Source organism: Pan paniscus, chromosome 2 (assembly GCF_029289425.2).
Source record: "Pan paniscus chromosome 2, NHGRI_mPanPan1-v2.0_pri, whole genome shotgun sequence".
NCBI classification, from domain to species: Eukaryota; Metazoa; Chordata; class Mammalia; order Primates; family Hominidae; genus Pan; species Pan paniscus.
Window position 1 is genome coordinate 176,420,363 of NC_085926.1, and position 27,532 is coordinate 176,447,894.

Below are 27,532 nucleotides of genomic sequence, written 5' to 3' on the forward strand. Positions count from 1 at the left end.
GAGAACTTTTCCTATTTGGATTGATTTTCATACCTAACTCCAGAGAACACTTATTTTTGTAACTGGGAAGAGCAGGAATCCCTTACTGGGAGTGAGAAAATTGTTTGGAGAATCCTAGAGTGTTTACTACCAAGTTCGCTTTCCATATAGAAAATATCTATTTGGCTCTCTCTCCTATAGTTAAGGAGGATTTGGAAATCTGATCCAGTGCAGGGCGATGTCGGTCTGGGAAGGAGGACTGTGAGCCCTCTCTCCCTTTTTAATATGAGAATTCGAAAGCAGTGGGGAAGTGATGTTGGACCTATCACAGCATTGCTAACAGACAGCCTATTACAGTATTTAATAAAAACAGAAACAGCATGCCTATCATAGGCTAATAAATCCTACCTCCTGCACGCTTTAAAACAGTATGAAGCAGCTTTAACGGAGCTCCAGATAACTAATTTCAAGCATGGCTGTCTAGCGTGCCTGTCACTCCTATTGTCCTTCCAAACTCTTTCAGACATTTTGAGCAGAGAGTATTAAAGCTATGAGTTAGAAAGGGTTGTGACATTAATGGTCCACAAAGGCTTTAGGCACAAGAGGTAATGATGATTACCGGTGGCTATTTGGAGGACTGCACTGGATCGCTGTCATTAAAAATTAAGCGTGGCTTTTGAGGAAGATGTGACAACTACCGGAGGTAGGATTTGCATGTAAAACAAAGGAATCTGTTGCTGTTTCATGTTTCTGTTTGTTCTGTGTCGTGCGGATCGTGAATTGCAGCCAGGTGCGGAGTGAGAAGCAGCAAGAGGAGGGAGAGGGGAGTGGGAGACGGTCTGCTTAGAGCAAAACACAGTGGACAGTATTATGTTTTATGGCAGAAATGCCTCCAGGACAAACTGGCTCCAGGCTTACAGCTTGCTGAGTGTGCATTCCACGTTGCTTTTCCTGTGGAGTAGAATGCTTAGAGGTCACGAAGGAAACACTTTGCCTCTTACCTGTGGTGCCAGCTGGGCTACTGGTAGGGTCGAGTGAAGACTTTGGTGGGTGGAAGGCATAAAGGTCCAAGAAAAATAAAGAGGAAGCGGTCCTTAAGATTTGAAACCTGTTATTTTATTTCTACAGTCAATGTGTTTTGATGGTCTGAGTCTGATTTTTCAAAGGGGAAATTGGAAGATTACGACAAATTTCCCTGACAAAGAACTATTTCCTATGTAATCCATAATAAAAGAAAATTGGGTACCTTCGTCCGTTTTGCATGTTGAAAGGCTGACCCACACTGTTTGGGTTCATGGTTTTCCTAAGCAGAGTAAGAGTTTTCGACTAAAAGACGGGGCTTTCTCTCGGTTCCTGCTCTTGCTTTTCAACAACTGCCGGGGCTGCAGATGGAAATGGTGATTAGTTAGAGGTTATGGACTTGACATTTTACCTTTCTGTTTTGTTTTGTTTTTTAAATGAACAGCATAAAAACACAATTCTCCTTCAAAGATGGGAGGGGCAGTTGGGTTCCAAAGTCCAGTCGATAATGAGTAGATTTGCAGAGGAACTTATTATACTGCTTTGTACTTTATATGGGATCGGTATAGCACAATCAGAAAAGGAAATGTCAGGCAATCACAGGCTGAGATTTCTAAGGCAAAAGTACAATGATCAGAAACCAGTGTTTTCTCAACTTGATCTATGGTGCAAATTTCAGTCTTTGTCATTGCATATGACCCTCAATGTGAAGTGGCAGAAACATAGTAAGTGAATTTCTCGGTGGTGTTGTGTTGTTTCCCCAGTGGACTTCACAAACTCCGAGCTGTAAAGATGTTGCTTTATATTCTGAAAAACTCTGTATTCTGAGGCATAGATTGGTTATAACGAATGGCAGGTATGTGAAATAATTATAAATTTATAAAAGAATGCAATATTCTTCAAATGCACCTAAAACTTCCATACTAATGCAGAATTAACTAGAAATAAAAGTGGAAGACAATTAGAGTATGTTTGTTTTCAGCTAAATACTGCAATTAAGGATAAATAGGGCTTTTGCTCTTCTCTGATGCAGTTGAGTTTGTGTATTTGTGAGCTTCTATATATATACTGTAATCCACATACAAAGTTGAAATCATTGCCCCATAGTAGGTGGCATCTATGTTACAGTTTCCTGTTTGTTTTTCCTAACAGTGTGGTGGATTTTACTGAACCAGCCGAACTCTCTTGGCTGGTCTTTACGTGACCAGACCACATGTCCACGAAATGACTGTATGGAATTCTTGGTGCATTTGATAGCTATGACATCGTTTTCTGCTTCTATGTTACCAGTGAAATGTGTGCCCTTGACCTTGTGAAGTCCCTTCTCCAGCCAATTGACCAGTCAAGAATGCATGTATAGAAAGAGAGAGCTCAAAATACACAAACAAAAATACACACATACATTTTACTTACTGTTGTTAGAGGTTTACAAATCGATATTATTTCTATTATTTTCATTAATTTCATTAAGGGTAAAAGGACTTTCACTGCCTCTGGTCTTACCAATATCTTCTGAATCTAATTGCATCAAGTATTTACTTTAGAGGCAATTCGTGCCTTGAAAGTTGTCAACAGGAGAAATTATTTTGCTATGGTTATGCTCATAACACTTTACTGATAAACTAAAATGAATTTTCACAATTTTCACAGATTGATGAGGAAAAAGTTTCCGTATTAATTCTTGATGATATATGTGTCTGAACTGTACGCCCACAACCTGAAAAATATAGAGGAGATGTGGTGCTTGTTTTTTTTTCTTTATAAGCTGTGAGGAAAGTCAAACCAAGTAATTTAGTCAAAACAATCTACTTTGTATCACAAATTAATTTTATTGCCTGTTTACATTGGTAGATACCAGCCAAAACATTTTGAGATATCTTTTTCTTTCAGCTTCTTCTACATCTAGTAATAAAAAACAAACAATTCTCCAGCTATGCAAAAAGCAAGTCTGCAGTCCCCCTTGATATAAAAAATAAGCACAGCTTTAGTCAGTCTTGTTTCCTCAGTCCCCATGGGTAACACAGCCATCGTATCAGTCACCAAGACACTTAGAATCCAGAGTTGTCCTTGTTCTCTGTCTCTCTTATATACACAGACAGTCATCATCCTACTTTATTGGAAGATATTGGACCAGATATTTCTCAAACTAACACAATCTTCCCTTTGATCATCTCTCCCTCTCATCAAAATATAATTAAAAATAAAGCTTCCAAAAATATTTCTGCTATGATATCAAATAAAAAAGCAGACTGCAAGAATGTGTATATAATTTTGTTAATGCATATGTGTGTATGAAAAAAACTAGAAAAAAATGCATCAAAATTTTAACAGCAGTTAGTGAGGCGGAATTGGTGCATTTTATTCTCTTCATACATTTGCACGGTTGCATTTTTTTTCAAAGAGCATCTATTATATCAATAGTAAGAATAAGACATATCATAAAAGTTTATCTCCAGCCCCTGTTGCCATCTTTGTCTGTGATCCTGCTGCATATCATGTAGTATGTCTTCACCTCAAATTCCAAAGTCATTTGCTTGTCTAAGCACAACTGATTAAAGATGCCATTCCATTGTCAAATCCTCTTCATCCTTAGGTTTCTTGGTACTTCAAGAAAAACAGCATTATCCTTTTTCAGGGACTGACTCCTACCTCTTAACTCAGGTTTCTGAAAAAAGGGGAAAGAGAGAGAGAGTGTGTGTGTGTGTGTGTGTGTGTTGAGTGTACGTGTGTGCGTGTGTGTGATTTCTCCTTATTTTATAAATAGAGACTTTTTCAATCTCCTGCTGGTTCCTTATTATTTCCTAAACCTTTAAATATTGGAGTGTTCCATGGATCAACTATAAATTTCTTCTTTATCTATACTTAAGCCCTAAATGAGTTCAATCAAGTATCAAGCCCTCAGAAACTTCCCATATACAGAGCTCACAAATTCTAATCTCTAACCTTGACTTTTCCTCTAGCCTCCATACTTACATATCCAACCACCTACATAACATTTCCACTTAAATGTCTACAGGCATCTCACACAGGATATGTTCAAAATCAAAGTTCGGAATTCCACAAAATGTCCTCCTTCTATATTTTTCTCCATCTGTGTAAATGGGAACTTCACTGTTGCACTTGCTCAGAAGAAAAACCTTGGAGTCCTCTATGATCCTCTCTTTCTTTTGCACATCACAGGAAATCCTAAGGCCTTTACCTTCAAACTGTGCCTAGCTTTAATTATTTCTTGTCATTTCCACTGCTACCACTCTGGGCAAGTCACTACCAACTCTCACATTATTACACATTTTCCACAGTTGGTCTCTTACTTCTGCCTCCCTTCTCCCACCCACACGTTCTATTCTCTACCCAACACCGGTGGTCATTTCAATATTGACGTTAAGTCCTACCTTCTGCTCAAAAGCCTCCAATGTCTTTCTGTATGACTGCAGATAGAAGCCAAGGCCTTACAGTGGCCCATGTGCCCTGGAATAATCTGGTTCCTCCCTGTACCCTTCTGCTACCATTCTTTTCCATTCCACTGCCACCACGCTGGCCTCCTGGGCTAGTGCTCAAATCCACCAAGCACTCTCAAACCTCAGAGGCTTTGACTTGCTCTGCCTGCTGCCTAAAGAATTCTTCCCCTGCATAGTCACTTGACTCAGTTCTTCACTTTTTTTCAGGTTTCTGCTGAATGTCAGAAAACTTCCCTGAAAACACCTTTCAAATCACACCCCTTTGTACACTTCTTATTCCCAGACAATGCTTTCTTTTTCTCCATAGCATACCATATTATCCCCAGGACATTACATGCTAAGATTTTATTGTCTATCTCCCTTCTCCTCAGTTGTAAACTCTATGAAAGCAGGAATTTTTATTTACTTTCTGAAGTATTCATAGCACGTAGAATAGGGTCTCTTATGCAGTAGGCACTTAATGAGCAATTGTCAAACGAATGAACAAATTATTCAATGTGGTAATTAAATGTTTTCCTTCATCAAAATCCATTAGTAGCATTAGATTCCAAGTATAAGATTTTCAACCTCAGAGTCAGAGCTCTGTGTCATAACACTCTGTTGCTTTTTCCAAAGAGCACCTTCAAGAAAGTTAAGGAAATTTATCAAGATGGTTTTTTTCCCCTGCCTGCACAGGAGGGGGAAAAAAATCACATCACTGATTCCAATCCATGTCAAAGCAAATAAAAATTCAATTTGTCTGAATTTGATCTTATCCAAACGGTGACTTCTATTTCAAAAAGGACATTTTCACAGATCTCCTATACAAATGACTATAAATGTTGACACGTCCTATATTTTCTTTGCTCTCCCCTGGCGATGAGGAAAGGGATGGTAAAACCAAGTTGGAAGGGATGATTGGGGTCAGTATGGCTTTCTAAGTGTACAAGCCCCAGTAGCCTGTGCAGCAGTAGTAATCAGTTAATACAATCAATAATCGTACTATTCATTTACACTTTCAAAATCAGCATGGTACAATCTCATGGTCTGTTAAACAGTGACCTCTCTACCATTTATACATTTTTTCAATTAATTAAAATATAATAGAATAATCTTATTGTACAAATTGGATTTAAATAATAATGTCCAATATTTCTAGAATGTTTTATAATGTCAAGAGGTAGTGTGATGTGAAAAGGATGCAGCATCTGAGACAAACACAAGCATTAAGACAAGATAAACTTGGTTTGAATCTCACCTTTTCTACTTCATGTTGTTAGATATGAGTTCTAAATTTCTTTTCAAAGAATTAATATCAGTATGTTCAATTCTTTGCCTTCTCCTTTTAAACTTAACTTCCTCATAAAGCAACCTTTTTCGATTACCTACCACACCCTGACTCATTCCGATCACCTGCTCCACCCTGACTCATTCCGATTACCTGCTCATTCTCCACCCTGACTCATTCTGATTACCTGCTACCTGCTCTGCTCCGACTCCCGCCAAAGCACCCACCCTGTCATTCTCTTTAAATTAGCCAATTGGAATTAGTTTATCCTGTGCAGTCTAACCCCACCCAATAGGGGAACAACACAGCAGCAGGGGCCACGTGTGTCAGGGATGAGGACCCCTTCCCCTCCCTTGTCCAAGTGTGTGCTCACCATTGATCCATCTGTAAGGGCGCATCCTTCTATAGAAGTAACTTGTCTTGCTAATAATTAAAAAGAAAATTTTACGTTCTAGTGCTATTCCTTTTGCAGCACCGAAACTTTATATATAACAACAGCTACATGATGTTGGGCAAGTTTCTTAAACCTTACTGAGCCTCAGTTTCTTCAGTGGTAATTGATGACAGTAATAACTACCTGATTGGGTTGAAGATTAAATGTCATAATATATACCACTTTCCCATTAGAGTAACTGGATCAGAGGAGAAGCTCAAAAAGTAATAGTTATCTCATTACTATTGTTATTTAATCTTCACAGCATACCTCAGCAGTAGATATTATACCTTATATTGAACAGATAAGAAAACTCAGAAGTAGGAAAGTTAATCAAATTGCTCAAGGTCAAAGAGCTACTATGCTATCAAAATTTACTCTCTATTCAGCTGTAAAGACTCCTGATAAATAGAATGTTAGATTAACTGTCTTTAATGTATTTGATGACTGAAGGCTACTGGTGGTTCGGAGAATTTTTTTAAAGGAAGAATCTAAAGAATAGAATTTTCTTTCATATTTGAACAATACAGATGCCTCATGTACTCCTTCCCTAAACAAAAGTACACTCAAACTCCCAGGAAACAATCTGAATTAATGCAAATTTATAAATTAAGAAAGCCCTTTCTAGACACACTGTATAATGGAGTATTAGAAAACCAGTTTCACAGCCCTGAATATCTTGGTTTGAATCCCAGTTCTGCGTCTTGCCTGAGTCTCCCTTTCCTCAGAAGGAATGTAGGTAGTAATGGTATATTATTCATGGGGTCACAAGGATTAAATGAAATAACCTGTGCCCAGGTGTTAGCACCATGCTTGGCACAAATTAGTGCATACTGCCTATGACCTATTTGTATTAAACTATTATCATCTAAGATGAAACTATAAACTTTAATTGTATGTATTATAATACTGCGAGATTTGGTTTAAAGGTCCCCTTTAGTTTTTACTTCTTGGCATTTCATGTCTCCAAATTCATTCAATAGATGTCATTTAAGAGTCATTTGACCAGAACCAGAAACCAATTTTCCTGAAATGTATGACATTTGCTCACTGCTTATTAGGCCCAAAATGAAAGAAGCAATTCTGGAAAAATCAAAGAAAATGTCTGCCTCTCTGAGATACCAAACCTAATTTTATAATTGACATACCTGGGACAGAACTTCAACCCAGTACCTTGTCAGACTTCAGCTTCAACATGTCCAGTGTCTTCACTCTGTCTGTGGCTGCACTGACTGAAACCCTGAGAAACTGACCAGGTGAATGCGTGATCATACAAATGACTTCAGTGCACAACGTGCATGAAATTGGGAATTAACCTCATCAGTTACTCTAGATTTAGCATTAATTTTTGAATCCAAAGGGTGTTTCATTTAATTGCTCAATAAAAATGTCACTACCTCCAATTAAACTATTGGGAAACTCTCAAATCCTGATCTACTACATAGGTTAAACTTTCCTTTTCTTGGGTCAATTCTGAGCTTCATTCTGTACCAAATAACTTCTCAAATTTCTGATTCCTGAAGCTTGGTAACTAATGGTTGAATTTTGGGGGATGTGTTCTTTAATATTTTGTAATTTCTCATATCTTCCTCTGTAAGTGCAACTGGTCCCGACACTAGTATTTCTCTCCAAAAGTGTGTATGTGTCACTGTCATAAAAATGTCACAGATTTTTAAGATTGGATTTTTTTCTTAATCTTCACAATATGTTTCTCCTTTTTGTTGCAAGAATACTCTGTGCATAATTCTACCACGGTCCTTAATACATTATGCTGTGATACTTGGTTCATTTATCTGCCTCCTTCCACCCCTCCTTAAACTGTAAGTCTCTGAAAGGTTAAGGACTAGGTCATCGTCATCACAGTACTTTCGATGCCTAGCACAGTTCATGGCAGTAGTTAATGCTCAATAAGTGTTTCTTGAAAGAACAAATCAATCATATCTATAGTAGATTTCTTAGTGTCCAGTTTGACCTAAAAAGGGTAAATGCCCACATGGTCAAAAAAATCATACACCTCAGAAATACAGTGCTGCAGGGAATTATTTTATAATAATTAAGCCCTGGATCTGCCATGGGCTCACTAAACTCTCATTCACCTGTCCTCTCACCTCTTCTCTTTATATTCCCAGGCCCACATCAGATGCTCTTTCAGACTGTTTCTCTCTCCCTTCCTCTCTGCTGTCTGCCCACAGCCACTACCCTATTTTTCTAAAGCACATGGTGGGACCTTCCATTCAAAGCTGACTTTGAGTTTGACAGTTCAGACAGCAAATGCCTAAACCCCCTCCTCATCAAAGCCCGGGTGACAGATGATCCTGGGTGAGAATTTCAGCTCTGGAGAGGGGAGGAAATGAATCAGCAGTCAAATGTCAAGTCTGCTGACTTCTTAGGAAAGATAGAGAAGATACTTATAGTACTGGACAGGAGGGCTTTGGCTTACATTTGCCAGCATTATACTAAATAGGGAAAATGTCAGCTGAATCCCACATGTAGATTCCTTGTCATCTTGGTGTTTTCCTGAGTGTAAAATTAAAACTCCAAAAGATTCTGGACATCAGAGCTCATTTTCAGTTTTCAACAAATCTATCTGATGAGAAAAAAAATAGGCAAGTAGTAAAATATGCAACTAAAATTTTAAAGTCTAATTTTTAGCCAGATAATTAGGTTGCAAACTTATTGAAAGCAGCAACGATGTTTTTTATAAATCTCAGGTGACTAGAACTATATTAAATATATACAATAGGTTTTTTAAAAACAACCTCTTGATTAATATATGCCCTCCTGCTCACCCTGTTCCCTGAGGTAAAGCCATATTAGGGAAATCAAGTAAATGCCTTATCTTTATTTACCAGACTGCTTGACTGGGGATTTAGGGTTCCAGAAACCACACAAGTTTTAATTCCACAGAATCCCCTTTGCACACCATGGTGTAGAGAGGGCTCTTATAGAAGGGGAAGGAAAGAGCAGCTTGTGAGTTCTGATGCTGCCCGTTTGTTTGTAGAATCCTATCACTCACAGGCATTTCTGTGATTGGAAATCATTTACAAAATTAGTCCACATAGGATTCTTACTAAAGAGGATTCAATTTGGGAATTTCTCGAAATAAAGCCCTTACTACACTATGTGTGTCTGGGAATGTCACTGACATAGTTCAGGACTTCATAAATAATGAGTTTGGTTTTGTAAGACGTTTGAAGTCTTTTCCTCATTGGATTTTTCACTGGAAAGCTGGTAAAGGTCAAGCACCTGACTCCATAACTCATCCACAAAGGTAAAATATCTCTCAAAGTAAAACTCTGAGAAAGTTAAAAATAGCCAGCAATTCAAATGCAAATCTAGAATCTTTCTTGCTTTGCATCAGATGCAGAGAATCATTCCGGACATGCTGCATAAGGCACTTTATGAGAAGGATAGAGAAGCAGTTGGTAAATCTTGCTCGTGAGATAATTCTTGAATGTCTTGAGTTTGGTTTTGCATAAACATCTGAAAATTTTAGACTATATGAAGAATGTATAGTCCCATCAAATTGAACTAAAACTCCTACAGAGGGATTCTATTTCTGTAGAAATTCTGGAACTATTGGTTGTCTCTGGATTGTTTGTTTGTTTCCTACTGTATTTCAAATGAGGAAATTAGAAGGGGGAAAAGAAACCTGACATCCAGAAGAAAATAATACCTAACTTTAGAGGCCACATTTTCATCGCATTTTGACAGGATTGGTCCCATTTCTCCCTCTCTGTGAAGATGATCATTCACTGGTTTAACTTTGCTTCATGGTGGTTTTATCTGTGTGGTGCTTGGGAACAGCCATGTGAGGCTCTCTGTGTAGATAACTCAAGGTAACTGTTTGCTTTGAAAACATAAAAATAGAACAGCACAGGACTCATTTCTCTGTTGGAATGAATCAAAAGAAAAGTTGAGAGAGAAATAAAGTTTATGTACAAAGGAGAAGGAAGGTTTAGATAACATATACCCAAATATGAGAAAAATTTTGTAGATATAGAAAATATAACAATAGAACTGGTACAAAGAAAACTGGCTAGAGAATGTCTATAACAATCTGCTTCTCAGTCTTCTAGGTCTATTTCCCCATTGACACGTGGATTTAGTGTTTGCTGAACTGAAAGTGAAAAAAACTGGTATAAAGAAAACAAATGTGCTCTGATTTACATGCCTAAATGAAGAAAGCTATCTTTTTTCATATAAGCATATAAAGTTGTAATTTTGATTTCAGGCACATGATGGTGTTTAGTACATTTATTGCAGCTTGCATTCTAGTGAGAAGTAATAAGAAAATTAATAAACAAGATAAAAAGGAAGCTACTTACTTCACCTCAACCTATGAACGTCCTAAGGTGTCTACACATTTTAAAAATTCATTCTCCATCCTACTACCCTTTAAATTATAGCCTGTTACAGGGAGTAAGTGTGGACTCTGCCCTGACAGAGTGTCAATGTGTCTGGAGAGCAAGAGTCAGCAGCATGTATTTGGAAATAAGGCTAAAAGGTAGAAAAGAACCATGCTAAGTAAGACCTTACAGGTCACACGAATGAGTTTGCTCATCATTCTAAGAGGAATGGAAAGCCATCCAAGGTATTAAGCAGGGGGCTGACAAGGTAGTTGCACTTTCCAAAGGTATCTATGACTGCAGTGTTGTGATCAAAATGGAGAAGAACAAAAGTGGATGCCAAGAAGCCAGATGAAAGTCTACTGTAGTAATCCAAATGATGCTAGCCTAGCCCAGGCAGCTGTGAGATGGCGGAAAGATGGCCAGAAGAATATGTGTCTGGAAAGTGCTATGTTTGAATACATTCCCAATGTTCACGTGACAGAAACTTAATCCCCAGTGCAACAGTGTTAAAAGGTGGGACCTTTAGGTGAGCAGGTCATGAGTGCTCTGCCCTCCAGAATGGATTAATGCCATCTTCGCTGGAGTGGGTTAGTTATTGTGGAAGTGGGTCCCTAATAAATGGACGAGTTGGGCCCCCTTTTCCTCCTTCACTTCTCTCTTATGTGTGTGTGCTCTCTTGCTCTTCCGCTTGCCACCATTGGCCCCTTGACCTTGAACTTCCCAGCCTCCAGGTGTGTAAGAAATAAATCTGTGTTCTATATAAATTACTCAGTCTCAGGTATTCTGTTATAGCAGCATAAAATGAACTAAGACAGAAAATCACTTCATAGAGTTGTTCATGGACTATATTTGAGATGTGGATAGAGAAAGAGACGATGTCAAAGATAACGCTATATTTCTGGTTAAACAACTGGATAGATGGTGAGATTATGGAACACTGGAAAAGGACTACAGTTCCCTTTCATCATAAAACATTTTAAAATTATAGTGTATGCTCACTGCCTCTACTTCATATATGTGTGTGTATGTGTATGTATGTATGTGTGTATGTGTACATGTATATTCTTGAAATCTTCTCTTTACTTGACTTGAATTATGTTTAACTATTTAACTTCCCAGGTTCTCTCCTACTTTATAGTTCTTTTTATCTTTTCTCCTTTCCTGGGTTCTTTATCTTCTCTTACACTTTAGAGCTTTTTTCAGTAATTGGAAATATCATCTATCCACACTTAAAACTGAAGCCATCTCTCCAGCTGCAACCTTGCTCTTCCAACCCAAGTCCTGTGTTGTCTACTACCTATGTTGACATTTCCCTGTGGCTGTCATCTTTAGACTTCAAAATTCACTTGGCAAAATTAAACTCTTATCAGACCTAATAAATCTATACTGTCTCATGTTTCTGTTCATTGTACCACAAATCTTCCAGCTATTAAAGCCAATAATTGTCTTTGAATCCTCTTCCAATGATAGATCTAATTGGCCTACTGATTCTTCTTTCAAAATATCTTTTGTTTCTGTCACTTTTCTCTTCACAGACAAATAAAGTCCCTTTATTGGCACACTTTGGTTATTAAGATAGTTTGCTAAATAACCTCCTCAACTCTACCCTCATATTTTTCAAAGTGGTAGTTATTGAATCACCTGCACAAGAATTATCTGGGGAGCTTTGTAAAAACATCAATTCATGTGGCCCATATTTAATCAGAATCTTTTTGGGTAAGGCCTGGAAATTTACCAAATACTATAGATAGATCTTGCAATCTCTTTCTGCCCTGGGTTTCTTCTGCATAGATCATGCAAATGAATAGTTTCAAAGCATGACCTTGATCATGGAACTTCCCTCATCACAGCCATCGGCTCTCACTTAACCAAGCAAATCAAGTCTTCTAGGACTGGATGTCAAGACCCTCCAATTTTTGATGGCCAGGTGAATTTCTAGCCTAATCCTTACCTCCCTTCTCTCATCCTGTTACAACTAAACTATACTACTTGCCATATCTCAAGCATGCCTATCATGTCTTTATATCTCTGTCCCTGAGCCCCATGCATTTCAAACCTCCAGAAAAGGTCTCTTTCCCCTCTCATTTCCACCTGTCAAAATCTACCAATTCTCAATGGTTCCTCTTAAATAGAGCCTCCCCTTAATCCTTTCACATTTTTCCTCTTCCTTTTCTATTCCTTTCACTCCAAGCTAGAAGGAGCCTCTCCAATCTTTGAACTCCTTCAGCAGATTCTACCTTTTGGTACTTGCTTGTAACATAATTATATGTATAAATAAGTTTTCCTTTTTTACTTCTACTTACAAAATTGAAGACAGGAACTATATTTTATGAAAAGATGAATTGATGAATAGAAAGAAAGTTGACCAGAGTTCAAAATCCATCTAGTGCATGTCCTTGGGCAAATAATTGAGTTCCCTTATTAAGTGAGATTATGTCACTTACTTTATAGAATTTTGGTCAGTATAAGTAGAGGTATCTTATAAAAAGATAAGCAATATGAAATGGCTAATATTTTATTTTCACTAACAAAATGGAAATTTCATTATACCTGGTGGTTCTCTATATTTTAGTACGCTTTTCTTTAAAATAATGTTGTATACTATGCTTTACATCCACTTTACAAATATTGCCCACTGAATATATAAATGAATATAGTAATGCTATCCCTATTAGCATGAAGAGAGAGAAGAATTAGAGAGACTCTGAAATAGAGAGAAGAGAGAAAAGAAGGGAAACAATCTGCCTCGGGGCTTACCTTGCCTCTTCCTTTTTCTTTTATTTTCTTTTTTTTTTTTTTTTTTTTTTCTTGAGATGCAGTCTCACTCTGTCATCCAGGCTGGAGTGCAATGGCACAATCTTGGCTCACTGCAGTCTCTGCCTCCTGGGTTCAAGCGATTCTCCTGCCTCAGCCTCCCAAGTAGCTGGGATTACAGGCACACACCACAATGCCCAGCTTTTTTTTTTTTTTTTTTTTTTTTTTGTATTTTTAGTAGAGATGAGGTTTCACCATGTTAGCCAGGCTGGTCTTGAATGCCTGACCTCAGGTGATCCGCCTGCCTCAGCCTCCCAGAGTGCTGGGATTATAGGCGTGAACCACCATGTCAGGCTGCCTGTTCCTTTTTCAAAGCAGGTGAGCACACAGCAGTTTTAACAATAAGCTAAAGCAAGCTCTTTTCTAATGAGAGAGTTCTGTTAAATAAAGGTCAACAAGAAAAGTAACAACACTCATTGTCTCTTGTTTACGGTCCATCTGAGCATCATGCAAACTTGCTCAAATTTCTCTCCTGTGCATTGTTACTTTACCTAGAGTTTATCTAAATCACATTACACTCTACCCTGGCTGGAATTCTTTGTCGTTAATCAGAATAACAATAATGTTTCCAAATGTAACTTATAAAAAAAGTATGCATTTTTTTTTCTCTTCAGCTATCTTCTATCCCCTTGCATTATTTATGAAAAGAAAAATATCTCTTGACCAGTTAACTTAAAGGAAACTCTTACCTTGATAAGGTCAGTGTTATGTTGGCTATATAAGTAAATTAACTAAGGAATTGATGTCATTCTCAGATTCTTACTTTAATCTTCAGACTTTGCAACCCCAAGGAGAGATTGTTTGTCTAATACTTCCTTTGTTAAAAAATGATTTGCCCGGCCAGGCACAGTGGCTCACGCCTGTAATCCCAGCACTTTGGGAGGCCGAGGCGGGTGGATCATGAGGTCAGGAGATCGAGACTGTCCTGGCTAACATGGTGAAACCCCATTTCTACTAAAAATACAAAAAAAAAAAAAAAATTAGCCGGGCATGGTGGCGGGCACCTGTAGTCCCAGCTACTCGGGAGGCTGAGGCAGGAGAATGGCATGAACCCAGGAGGCAGAACTTGCAGTGAGCCAAGATAGCGCCACTGCACTCCAGCCTGGGCGACAGAGCGAGACTCCGTCTCAAAAAAAAAAAAAAAAAAAAAAAAAGATTTGCCCCACGAAGGCATTACAATAAAAGAGGTCCTTGAGGATTATACATTATTCAAGAGGTAGGTCAAGTTCCCAGGAGTTAGGAGTCAGATAGTGAGAGAAATGCCATACAAAGTTACACAGTGCTTTGGATATTTTAATAGACAGAAAAAATATTACGAACAGAAGCTAAGAAAAGAACAAAGCTCTAAGAAGGAACATCAGTATTAGCAGGGTTCCAATCTCTTTTTTGCCACTAGTGTGGCAATTATGTGATATTCAGAAGTTAGCATCTCGGTGCCTCAGTTTCCTCCTCTGTAAAATGGGATCTGAATACCGGCCACACAAGGGCTTTTGTATAAGTTAAATGAAATCATGTATGCCACGTGGTTAGCACAGTGCAGCACATAGTAGCATTTCAATAAATGACTCCTGTTTTTATTATTAAGATGAGAGTGGGTAAAAATGTCAAATATTACAGAGAATTCAAAGGAAGAGCTTTGGATTTTGGATTTTGGCTCTGAATTCAGTGACAAAGCGGGAGACCATTTTCCACAAAGAGGATAAGCACCAAAATCAGGTTGCAATGACATTAAAGGACTGAGCAAGTGGTGAGGATGCAGATTTTTCTTTCCAAGAAAAAATTTTCCCCAAAAGGAAAGTAAGAGTGAGGGCAGTTGACAAAGGGCCGGTGAGGATGAAGGAACAGTACAGATGCTTTTTCTTCCCAGAGGCTGGCTGTGAGGGCTTTTTAGTAGTTGATGAACTAGTATCTTATCCTATTTTGTAGATTACACATTGAATTCACTCTAAACTTATCTCCTATTATTCTCACAACTCTGTGTGGTGAGCATCACCATCCCCATTTAGGACAGAAAAACTGAAGTTAAAAAGCATTGAAAGTCCTATCCCAAGTCCCATGACAAGTAATGGCAGAGCCAGGCTTTCCACCAGCTCTTCTAATGTAAACTGCAGGCCACACTGCCTGACCTAACTATGAACCCATCACTTCGGCCTTTCGAACCTTCTTCACTAAGACATGTGCATTTTCAGAGAGGATTTGGAGGGAAAATCCTTGGAGAAATAGTTGTTTATTCTAAGGGGGCCACTGCTAACAAGTCCTTAAAAATATCCACAATGTTGCACAACATTTATTGAGCATTTTGTAGATGGCAGACAGTTTACACAATAATATCACTTATAGCTTGTGAGCCCTTATTAAGTGCAAGGATTGTACTAGGCATTTTACCTGCATTCTGTCATTTAAAGTTCAAAAGAGTCCTAAAATCCCTATCGTGCACTTGAGAAATCTCTCGCTCAGAAAGCATGATCAGCTTGCCCAAGGTACACAACTTGTAGATGGCAAAGCCAATATTCAAGCTGAAGCCTGCCAGACTGACAGACCTTCAAATATCCCATTTGACACCTGCTGGCCATTTGACACACTTTCTCCCTAGGTACCAGTGTGCACAAGCCCCAAGTGTGCAGGTCTGGTCTGTGAGGTCCTAAGAGGGCCACACCCAGAGCTCCGGAACCCGGAAGAAAGCATATGACTCACACACAAACGTCTGGGGCAGCTAACCCAGGCAATCTGCTTTCCTGTGGATCAAAATCTATCTTTTCTCTTTGTATATGCACAAGGTAATGCATGGCTGGTCCCCATCCAGACGCTGACCAAGGTTTACAGATACGATTCTAAATGTCGACTGTGGAAGAATGATGTAACAGCACTCCCACCACAAACTCCCACACTGAGGAGTTGCGAAAGAGAAAGAAGAGTCCAGCAAAGAAGGAAAATGTTTTATAACAGATTTCCTATTCTTTTCTTAACATATCAAATTGTTTCTCTATTTTTCTGCAGTTTTATTTTTTGAATTAACCCCCCCCAAAATATTCTATTCTTTTGCCACCATCCTAAGACAATTCAGTTTGACAACCCATTTCAGACAAAATACTATTATGCCTCTATTTTATTTACCTAATAATTTCCATAACTGTATATCAATGGTACTATAAGCTTTATTTCCTTTCTGTCTCATTTCCCCAAAATCAGCCTTGAGCTCATTAATATGATTCATGGGGCTGCTTTTCTATAAAATCACCTTTTCCCAAACTAGGTAGAATTTGGACCATAGTTCTTTCCATCTCTATTAGTTCGTTAAATATATATTTGTAACTGTTTTAACTCAAGCAAATATAATAAGTATCCTTGCTTTTGCTTTTCTCTAAATTATAGGAATTCAAACAATCTATTATTCTAAAATTGTTATAATTCGTATTCAAAAGCAATGTCCTAATAAGTCACATATTTTAAGCCTCAGTAGTCCACTAGATTTGTGAATAAATACCATAGTCACTTCTGACAGCCCCCGTAATGATGCTTAGATTTCTCTCTTCTTTGCTAACTAGTGCAGAGTTTGATGTTACTCGTGTTTCGAAGGCCTAATAATGCCTAAGCGTTTCTTACTGGTAGTTCTACAATAAAGATAAGCAGAAAACAACTGCCCTATGTTGTTATCTTAGCTGGATTTCTGTCACTGCTTGTCAACATGCTTCCTCTGCAGTGATATTGCATTCATTCATAATCACAAAAGAAAATCAATTTTAATAAAACATTAAAATGAAATTTCACCCGAACCTTCACCTGAAACTTGAACTTCTAAATTGCAGTTCATCTAAAGTCAGTTAAGATTTATGACAGATACATAAAATGTGAGGAAGGAAACAGATTTCCCTTATTATCCTACCTAAGTACCATCTGGCACCATGCTAGAAAAGAACCTGAAATCCTGGTTTGTGGCTAGTCTTAATCTGGATATGTTTATAAGATTTGATTCCAACTTTTGAAAAATGAACTGAAAATTGGCCAACACAGACTTTTAACAATGCCCACTGAAAACAAAATTAAAAGGCATGGACAAACCACTCAAATGCAAGAAATGATGGGAATTGTGACCCAGACACAGAAAGAGAGTTTTTGGCTGAGGAATGTCACTCAGCACTGAGCATTCTCTGATCAGCTTCAGAGAGATGCCTTTTTTTTTTTTTTTTTGATAGTCTCCCTCTGTGGCCCAGGCTGGAGTGCGGTGGCACCACCTCAGCTCACAGCAACCTTCATTTCGTCTCCTGGTTTCAAGTGATTCTCTTGCCTCATCACTCCCAGGGAGCAGAGATTATGGGTGCACATGCTATCACACCCAGAAAATTTTTGTATTTTTAGTAGAGATGGGGTTTCACCATGTTGGCCAGGCTGTTCTCAAACTCCCAACCTCAAGGGATCTGCCTGTCTTGGTCTCCCAAAGTGCTGGGATTACAGGTTTGAGCCACCGCGCCCAGCCAGAGATTCTATAGTACTGGAGGATTGTTCATATCGATTTTCCTAAAAATAAAAGAAGGAATGAAGGTAAGCAGAGAAAAGAAAAATGCAAATAATTAGACAAAACCATTGAAAAGAAATATACCACAGCCAGATTGTTTTAACAAAAACTATTAAAATTATTAATAGCTAACATTTATTGATTACTTATTATATTTATGTGTCAGGTGTTATGCTTACATGATTATCTCATCTCATCCTGATGATAAAGCTATGAGGTAGGTTTTTTTTTTAATATCTGTTTCTCAGATGAGGAAAATGAGGCACAGAAAAGACCTTCAACTTCTTCAAAGTTACAGTTAACAAGTGTTAAGGCCTAATTCAAATTCAGTTGATCCAATCCTGATTCCAGAGTTTATATACTTTATCCCCATTGCAATAAAATTTCAAACCACTATGCAGGTAAAATAATAACCTTCAGAGGATATGGTTGTAGATAAATTTGAATCAACTTTTAATAAGAATTCAAGCCTGAAATATTTATCGGAGTCAAATCTCGAAACTACAATTGGTACCAAAGAACCATGCCTATTGTCATCTGGTGTTACAGAATTGAACTTCAAATCACAGTGATATTTAGAGAGTTCATAAACATGTATTGTTTAAAGAAAAAAATATTTTTTTCTCTTATCAGTGTCACCTAGAACCTTATTAGAAATGTCAATTCCTTTCTTTCTTTCTGATGTAGAACAAGTGACCCAACTTGCAAATTAATTTAATTCAATTCTTTTTAACAATCAATTCTCAGGCCCCTTTCAGAAAAAAAAAGCACTTATGCTTTTCCTCCCTCCCAAAAATAAAGAACTCAAGTTTGCATTATTTCTATGAAATAAGTATAATTTACATTCAGAAGTCAGTAGGCTAGTAAGAAACTAGGGTTGATAAACAGACTGGAAGACATGTTCCCTTACTCTCAAGTTGCTTGCAAATTAGTACTGATTACTATTCAAAAGAAAGCAATGTCTTGGTTTTCAAAAGCATATGGGTCTTGTGTAAGGACATGGGTCTCTGCTCTCTGCAAGTGACTTTATTATGGATAGAGGTTGTCTAGAGAGGACTTCACAAAGCTGTCAAACTAATCCTTCCTTAGCAGGTAGCTGATAAGAACATATGACCAAGCCCAGTGTTCTTGTCATTTAAATTAGAATTACTTAAAGTTGATGCCTTCAGGATGAAAAGAGAGGTGATAGAAATGGTGGTCTGACAGATCACAGGAGCTGGCATGTTAGAAGAGTGTCCTCACACATGGAAAGCCCCCATGCTACCTGCTGCTCAGGTGGACTCTGCAACTGGGAAGTTCCAAGAACAATGAGAGTCAAAAGAAAGACTGAACAGAACATTTTACTCTTTCTCAATAAAATAACTCTTCATTGTCCACAAACCTTCCCCAAGCAAAAAATTTTCTTCCCTGTGCCGCCAGCTCCTGTTGTATGACACAACACCCAATTTAGTCTAATGGAATCACATGAAGTTAAGAGCGTGGGCTTTCACACCTGGGATTTGGACCTTGTCCTCTCATTACTAGCTGTGTCATCTTGGGCAAGTTACTTAATGTTCTGAGCATCAGTTTCTACATCTATAAAACGGGTGCTCATAATATTTATCTTGCAGGTCTTTTGGGATGTTTGAATGAAATGATATATATAACACATGTGCTCATATGATGGGTGAGCAATCAAAACTAGCCATTGTTATAAAAGCATGGGCTATGTTCACAAAGCCCTATTGTCACTATTCACTTTATGGTGAATAGCCATTTCCACTGTATTGCAGTTTGTGGGGAGGAGGCCCAGGGCGAGAAAGAATGGGGAGGTATTTTTGTTTACTCAGAAAGATTGTAAGTCCCTGATCCTTGATACTAACTACATCCAAGAAAGCATATCATCTCTGACATTGAGGGTCTAACCTAAGTGGTGGAGACTATACATATGGTGCTATATTAGAAAGTAGAATGTGCTCACTGTTATACTAGACTCACAAAGCACTTTGGGATCACCAAAGAGGGGAAAGCTAATTTTGATCAGGAGTTGGGGATGCCATCATGGAAGGCTGCATATTTGATCTGTGTCTTAAACAAAGGCTCGAATAAGAATTAGAAATAAGAAGGAAATAGACACCTCAAAATGTCAAAAGCAAAACAGACACAACTTGGGATGCATAGGATATGGAGAGTAAATAGGAAAAAGAAGAGTGAAAGATAACCAGAATTTAGAAGCCCAGAAAACTGGAAGGACAGTGCTGACTGAAGTTCAGCAGGACGTCACAGAGAAGGGGTGAAATCAGTAGAAGATGATAAACTCAGGTTGAGTTTGAGGTGGAGGAAGAACATCCAGATGAGGATATATCCTGGTGAAGTATAATTTACAACTCAGGGAAGAGATGCAGATTCCAGAGTCATTTTCATGGATGTGATCATTTAAACTTAAGCAATCATTTTAGGGGAGAGAATAAATCAATAATTTAATGGCAACTAGTGTAGAACAGTAAGAAGCAGCTATGCTTTGGAGACTCATAGAACACATAGTTGGGTTTTTTTGTTGTTGTTTTTCTGAGATGGAGTTTTGCTCTTATTGACCAGGCTAGAGTGCAATGGCACAATCTTGGCTTGCTGCAACCTCCACCTTCCGGTTTCAAGCAATTCTCCTGCCTCAGCCTCCCAAGTAGCTGGGATTACAGGCGCCTGCCACCACGCCCAGCTAATTTTTTTGTATTTTTAGTAGAGATGGGGTTTCACCAAGTTGGTCAGAGTGGTCTTGAACTGCTGACCTCGTGATCCACCCACCTCGGCCTCCCAAAGCGCTGGGATTACAGGTGTAAGCCACCTCGCCCGGCCGACACATACTTTTAAAGGAAACTTTGTGCAACTGGGAAGGAAACCAGGAGAATGCAGAATCACAGAGGCCAAAGGAAGAGCGAATTTTACAGTGGCAAGGGTGATTGGCAATGTCAGGCCCTAAAGAGAGCTTGAGTAGCATGAAGCATAAGGGACTGTGTATGCCATGAGGTGACTGCATAGAAAGCTGTTTCAGGGCTAACAAGGAGCAGAACCATTGAGAAGATAAAGTGGGAGAGAGGAGGATGCATAGAATCGTAGCTTGAGGGACAAGGGAAGGTGTTTTATTAGGATAATAATAGCCTAAACACATTTGCAGGTTTGAGGGAAGGAACCAGAAAAATGGATTAAAGCTGAAGAATAAACAAGGATTAATTAATCAATCAAGACCTCCACAGCACTGGTTATCAACCCTTTCTTAACATAAAACTCACTTAGGACCCTTATTATAATACTAACACCTGGTCCTGATTCTGATCAGGATTATTTACTAGTTTTCCCAGGTGATTCAAATCTGTATCTAGGTATGAGAGTCACTTACTTAGAAGAACTGGACATTGGATTAAGACCACTATAGATGGTTATTTTGGGATGACAAAGGCTCTCTTTTTCCTCTGAGATGAGGGTAGTATAGTACCGGGGTGGCGGAGTAAGAAAAGGATGAATTAAGAGCGGAAACATTTAGAAAGACTTTGAAAGGACTCCTGATGAATGGCTTCGAACTGAGAAAGTAGAAGGTGAGATGCTTACATTGAGGGTGCAAAAGTAAGATTGGGCCATTAAAGAAATTTAAAGCATTCCGAATAACTATTAAGATTTCCACAGAGATAAACAAGGTAACTGTCCAATTACTGCTTTATTCTCTCTACCCTTATTCGTTGGCCATGCCTTTACAAAGAAAGGGCATTACTGTGTTTCTTGTTACTCTTATGAAAAAGAGAAAAAGAAATATTATAATTGGGGAACAGATAGAAGAATAGTAACATTAATAGAGCTTTAGTGAAGGCTTTAAGTAAAGGTATCAAGAATAAGGAAATCTAAGCAGTGCATTGAGATCTCTGTGAAATCAGTGAGAATTCATCCTTGATGGGATCTTGGAGATTATCTCACCCACCATTTAAATTATGAGTAAACTAGGGTTCAGAGACATTCTGTGATTTGACCACCATCAAACAGCAAGTTAGCAACACCAAGAGACATTGAAACGAAACCTTGGAGCCCCACACCAGTGCTTTCAACTCCTGCACACACTTGGCCTCCTGATCTCTGCTGTGAGCTTCCTGGTTAGCAAAATGGCTGTCGTTCTTTTGGGAGGATTAATAAGAAAATCTGTAAATTGGTTTTAACTCTTTGCAAGAAAGAAAAAAAAAACTATGTGCAATTTCTTCTTTATTGCTGTTATTATGTGAACCAGATTGAATTGCTGCATCTCTGAAGAGTTTCTTATGACTAGTGTAAAGTTTCCCATTTTAACCCAAGTCAATTTTAAATTGCCCATACAATACACAGATAACTGGCTGTAATAATTCAGTTGCCACACTCAATACATTGTTTGAAATCCAATGAAAGGCAAAAGGAAAACTTGCAATCCTACAGAATCAGCAAGATAGATCCTGCAAGCTGTAACAGGACTTATTTTAAGTAATTAAAAAGGAGCTGTGTGTGTAGTAACAAGATCAGTGGGTCTCCTCTGCATGGCTACGATACAAGGATAGGAGCTGCAATTCTCTGGGCCTAGGGCTTTTTAAATCTGTAAAACAAGATGAATAAGCTAGAACACTTCTTTCAGAATTAAGCCTCTCTCATTTCTGTCTGTATTTTAATTTTTGTCATCCCTCCACCAACATTTCTAAAATAGTTAAAAAACAAACTATAAAGAATATTTCATGGATCATAGTTCTAGGTTTTTTTTAAATTATAAATAAATTTATGGCTCAATTTCAGGTTCCTTATCAGTAAAATAGAGGAGCATTGGTGTAAGTATTCTAAACTCAGCTCTGTGCTTCAGTGGGCTTTTCACTACCTTTAGTTAGTTGCACTAGGCTGGTTGCTATTTACCTTGCATGGTTGACTGCTCTCTTCTCACATTGTGTGCCAGGAAGGGCACTGCACCTTGGTACAAACGCTGCTGGGCACCTTTCTGTTTTCCTTCTTTTCTTAATCCTATCCAAGTATGCAGTATGCTCTTGGGTCGTCTCATGAGACCCAGGGGCATGTTGGAAAGAACTGAGAGAAAGAGCAACAAAGCGGCGAGTGGTGTGAGAGGGCAGCACGCGCTGTGGGTAAGCTGGACTCACCCAAAGAACTGTATTTATTTTGCATTCATCCCCATGAATTAATAAAAAGAATTGGTGATACACAAAGAGAGAAGAGGCTACGATTTAAAAGAGCTGTATTGGTTTGGATGTTTTGTAAAATGATTACATGATGGAAAAGTGTAGAAAATGCAATATTTGCTGGCTTTGGAACTATCTGTATGACTATAAAGTCAGGAGTGGAGGGACATGAGGACTTGTGAGAATGGTTTTTTTCACAGGGAAGTGATTTTTCTTTTCTTAGTTGGATCTAGGGTTATTCTTGATTCTAGTGCATATTTTCTCATATTTTAAAACATTGCGTGATGTTAATTCACAAGTCTCAGATTTCAATTTTAATATAATACATTGGAATCATGATTTTTTCTCAGCCTTTCAAATTCTCAAGTATTTTACTATCAGAATTTTCTTGTATTTGAACAATTTTTTAAAAGAAGCTCTGTCTAGTCACGCAAACTGAGTTGGAAAATGGATATAAGCATCTAGATGACTCTAGAAAAAAAGTATCTTCATTGTTTTAGGCAACAAGTGTCTAGTCTTCACTGGTATTAATTATCCAAATATGTATTTTATATCACTAATTAACTTTTCACACGTAGAAATTGTCTTACAAAAACATTTAACAACACTATTATTTTCCAGGACCCTTTTTTCCTCTGCATACTAGATCACAGTATTTTTAGTGATGAGAAAATATATACAAATTCAAACTGACAGCAATTCATGAATCTCTAATATTCCTGGTATATGTTGTCCACTTTGCAAAAATGATTATTAATAGCCTGACTGCAAAATTGTTTAAGAAACCTTTCATTTTAAATTAGCCATAATTTATTTTTTCAGACTATACAGATGTATTAAGGTCATTTTCCTTGCCCATATTTAGTTTTCCCTGTTTAATAAAAATTATATATATATAAAATATATAATACAAATATGTATAAAATATATATTAAAACAATATATGTATATTTATATACTCTTATGAATACACAACATATTTATTATATATTATACATATCTTTTTTATTAAACAGGAAAAATGAATATATAAATTACTAATATATAAATTACTTTTTATATATATATAAATTAAGAACCACAAGAAAGAAAATAATTGGCAAGTAATTAGTCAGTTCATTTGATTATTTTAGATCACCAAGCAAAATACTTCAAGTTTTCCAAGATAGTTTGTACCATTTGGTTCAAATGTTTCCTCTGAGGGGCTAATTTATTAGCGACAACAGAGTGAGTTCGAGATAAGAAAGGATGAGAACCCAAGGAATTGACATCCAATCAGGAGGCCTTTGTCTAAGAATCTGAGGTGACTAATAAAAACTGACAATCAAAGGGAGGGAGACTTCTATCTGGAGGGTATTTCTCATGAAAACAAATAATGCAAAATTAAATTAAAGATATCACCCCACTGAAGCGATTGCTATTCCCAACTTTATCCTTAGAATTCTTTTTCCAAGCTTGAGATTACTGCATGGGCAAATGCGCTCCACTGAGCCGCACAAGCACAAGCACACCTAGATCAATCAACCAGTAGTCAGCCAATCAATGAAATCTATCCAAAGTCAAAGTTTTCTTTTCCTAAATGTAGCGAGATAATTGGCTTTGCTCTACACTGTTCTTTGATAGAGAGTTCACTGACTTAAGGTGATAAAGATTTTAAACATTAGCTAACATTTTTGAGCACTACGTGTTGGGGATGTGCCAGATGATTTCTGTCTTGTCTTTTATCAGAATTTTTGAAATAACTATATGAAGTTAGTGCATTTTTGTCCCCAGATGTGGACACTAAGGCTTGACTACAGTTGCTTGCCCAAGATAACACAGCTGCTAAACAACAGAACCAGGATGCAAACCCAGCGCGACCTGAGCCACCACCTTATACCATCTCCTTAGGCGCAGCACTGTTTTGCTTCAGATGCTTCTGGACACTCAGAAGCACACAGCAGAGTATCAGTTATCTGAGGCTAAAAGGCATGCCATATGTTGCCTCTGCATCCAAAAAAGTGCCAACAATAATGCCACACTCAGAGTGGTGCTTGAAAAATATCTATTGAATCGTATTCACAAATGAAAACTCTTTTCTCTAATGATGTATCATCTCACTCCGCTAAGAAATCAAGTATGGCTCCATAAAATTTTAGTCATAAGGATAATGTTATTTGAACAGGAACAAGATGGCATTATGAATAATAGATTTCAATCTATTAAGCACAGAGCTACAGCAACAGTTTAACAGGATAATGCAAGGATTATTATAAAATTTTTAGAGATTACTGTAAGTAGCACATGATCCCCTTTGCTATCAATAAAAACAAAACAATGCTGAGAAATAGGCCATTTTGTTTATTTGCTTTTACATGAAAGCTGTGTGGAGTTGCGCAACTAGACTAGGGTTAGGACAGCTGAGTTCTATTCTTGGTTCTGAAACTAAATGGCTCTACGACTCTCAGTAAAAGACTGACCTTTTCAGGCCTAAATCTCCTCATGGTTAAATGTAGGGGAGGATCAGATGAGATGAGTGATAAGGTCCTTCCAACTCTAAAATCCCATCATTCTGTAATAGTGCTGCATTAGATTCCAATGTTAGCGTAGTTGGAAATGCTCACTTCACAATTTTTTACCTTTTGCAAAATTCCCTGTATCAGGAGATTCAAAACATACTTTATGCCAAAACTCAGAAGGGAAAGAAATACAGCAGCCTTTTAGCTATAATCTGATATGCAGAAACTATAGTGTATGTGCAAGGTGAAGGAAGAGTGACAAAATAAGACTAAGAAAAGGAAAAACAAAACTGTCACCATTACAGGACACCAGACCAGCCAAGACATGATGAAAGACATGGCAAGATTCATACAGGGAATTAGAGCAATCTGAGCCATTTTCTAGAACTTTCTCAATTTTAATTGGGCTTACTTAAAATTCAGTTATCCACTTTGGTGTACATAAAATAAAATCTAAAATATCACCAAGACTTACTGTACTTACAATTAGTGACAGCTCGTGAACAAATACAGTTTCTAGTAATATTGTATATAAAGCAATGCTATATATACAGATCTGGAACCCCCAGTGCTGGGTTCTTTGCCTACCTTTCTATAATTAGCTGTGTTATCTTCATTAATGAATGTGACCTTCCTGTCAGATATGTTGCTTAGCTCTAACACAATTGATTTTATTGTGATACAAAAACAATATGTTTTGGTTATGCAATCACTCACTGACTTCTATGAAATAGGTCCTGGTAAGTGGAGGGTCTGTTGTTAGCCGAGGGGATGACAAGTGTGACCACTAGGTTTGGCACAGCTGGGCCAGGACTGCGTAATTAAGGGAAAGAGATTGAGAAGCCCCAGAGACAGGATTCTGGGAAGGGAAGCAGGAACCATTACAGCTAAGTGGTAGCGGTGAAAAAGCAGATAAGAAGGTAGAGAAGAAGACCCAAGAGCTATAAGGCTAAGAAAAGAAACTTGGAGGGAAATGCTGTGTTCTACAAACCCTCTCTTTTTCCTCCAATTCTAAACTGTCAATAAACTATACACTCTTCAGTAATGCCTTGGTGCAAGTGGATTCTTTATTTTGAAGGTAAAGTGATTAAATCCAGTTTCAGAGGCTGACTCATGGGTTAAAAATGCATTGTAAGGAAATGTGCTGAAATACACAAATCTGAATTTGCAGTATTGCTATCATCATAGCATGAAGGCCCTCCTCGATCAGAATGTGACTGGCTAGATTGCATCTAGGTTCAGTTCTGAACATGACACTTTAGCAGGGGTCTTAAACATAGACACCTTTGGGGACCAAGTTGAGTGAAAGTGGGACAAAGACAGTAGGCACTGATGAAACCTTGAAGCTGGAGAGGGTGTGCCCAGCAGAAAGATAGTCAAATTCCTTTTGCTTTTACTTTTGGATATAAAAACAAAACAAATAAAATAGATATTGTGTCAAGCAAAACACATCTGTGAGTCAGAATCTCTGAGTCATTAAAAAATAAAAGGACATTCAAAGGAGAGTGGTCAGGATATGAAATAACTCACAACTGTGCAGCATGTGGAACAACTGAGTGAACTGGGATCCTTTAATTTGAAAAAGTGTAGACCCTTGTGAACCTGGTGGTTGTCTTCCAAGTATTTGAAGGTTGCTATACAGATGAGGTATTACAGATATTTTAGCTTCTCTTTAGGGGCTAAACCAGAAAAAAACTGGGCAGCCATTAAGAATTAAATGAGTAAATATTTGTAAAGCACCTAAAGTAGTATCTGCACAGAGTAAGCATTATCTATTAAATAAAATGAAGTTGTCTTCACAGTCAGAGTTGTCCAAAGCTTAAACGAGTTGTTTCTGTGGTGGGTAGCTGGAGTGCAAACATTCATGAGATGGTTATGAGACAGTATTCTGATAAATGAAAAGCCCACCCAGACTTGGAGACTACCAGGGTCCAGGCCTAGATGGTTCTCGAAGGTAGCTTATAAACCTGGACTCAATTTCATGTGCAACAGATACTTGAAGTCAAAGACGTGTCTCCTTTACTGAATGG

At 37.9% G+C, this 27,532-nt stretch overlaps 1 protein-coding gene across 2 annotated transcripts in view; it reads left to right on the forward strand.

Moving 5' to 3' along the window:
• Positions 1-218: 218 nt before the first annotated feature.
• KCNMB2 (potassium calcium-activated channel subfamily M regulatory beta subunit 2) overlaps positions 219-27,532 on the forward strand; it is a 302,803-nt gene continuing 275,489 nt past the window's right edge. For both annotated transcript variants that reach the window (XM_014344452.4, XM_003831955.5), the window contains exon 1: positions 219-682. The gene's annotated coding sequence lies outside the window, so the exon portion shown is untranslated. The remainder of the gene's footprint in view (positions 683-27,532) is intronic.